Source organism: Gopherus evgoodei, chromosome 5 (assembly GCF_007399415.2).
Source record: "Gopherus evgoodei ecotype Sinaloan lineage chromosome 5, rGopEvg1_v1.p, whole genome shotgun sequence".
NCBI classification, from domain to species: Eukaryota; Metazoa; Chordata; order Testudines; family Testudinidae; genus Gopherus; species Gopherus evgoodei.
The window spans coordinates 73,822,890-73,824,114 of NC_044326.1; positions in this window are offsets into that span (position 1 = coordinate 73,822,890).

Below are 1,225 nucleotides of genomic sequence, written 5' to 3' on the forward strand. Positions count from 1 at the left end.
CTAGAGATGCAGTAGATAAAGTAATATCTATCAGTGGATTCACTGAGATTTTCCCCAGTAGTTGGCAGTGTTGTGGTAGCTGTGTTGGTCCCAGAATATTAGAGAGACAAGGTACATGAGGTAATATCTTTTATTGGACCAACTTCTGCTGGTGAAAGACACAAGCTTTTGAGCTTACACAGCTGTGTGTAAACTTAAAAACTTGTTTCTTTCATTAACAGAGGTTGGTTCAAGGAAAGAAATTACCTCACCACATTGTGTCTCTCATTTTTCCCAGCATAATTTTGACTGATAACACTACCATGCCTACCATGGGAAATTAGTTTGTCTTCTGATAATACAGCTGCATCATTGATACTAATATTAACAATTAATATCTTTTGTACACCTTTCAACAGGAAAGATCCTAAAGCGCTAACAAGCTCTATATAGTAACCTATTCACATACGTCTGGAGAGAGATATGTTGTAGCTTTTAACAGTTGATAGAGGCATAACAAACATTTTAGGACAGGAAATAGTATATGGATCTTGGTTACTACAGTTAATTTTGTTCATTCTGTACTATGATCCCATTTTGGTACATCAGGATCTTCACCTTGTGATTACTATTAAGACAAATATAATTTATATAGCACCATTAGATGTTTGAGCCATTTTACAGTAGGTTGAGTGGACCAAACACAGAACAGAAATCCCACTCTGAGAAGTTTACATTCCTAGTGCTGTACTCACTTGCCCATGTGCTTAATATCACAGATGTGAGTAGTCTCACTGAAGCCAGTGACACTGCTCATGTGCATAAAGGTAAGCACGTATATAGGTGATTGCAGGATTGGAGCCAAGACGTGCAAAGTGTAGGTCCAATCCTGCAACCACTTATCACCATTTGCAATGCTTACCCATCACATTGCTTAAAAATTGGGTTCTGTATTTAACATGAACAAATGCTATAGCAGAGCTTTTTCATTTTGGAAAAGCATACTGGGCTATCTTTCCTTTTTAAAAAGTAGGTGCAGGCTTTCCCTCACTTTAGCTCTCTTCCCCATTTTGAATTTACATTGATCACACCATAAATGCAACAGTGTTTGAATCCTTTTACAGTTCTGTTAAGATGTAAGATTTTGACCTCATCCATACTATAACTTTTAATTGATCTTTTAACTAGTTAGTGGCATGGCTGGCTCTAGACTCATAGACTCATAGACTCTAGGACTGGAAGGGAC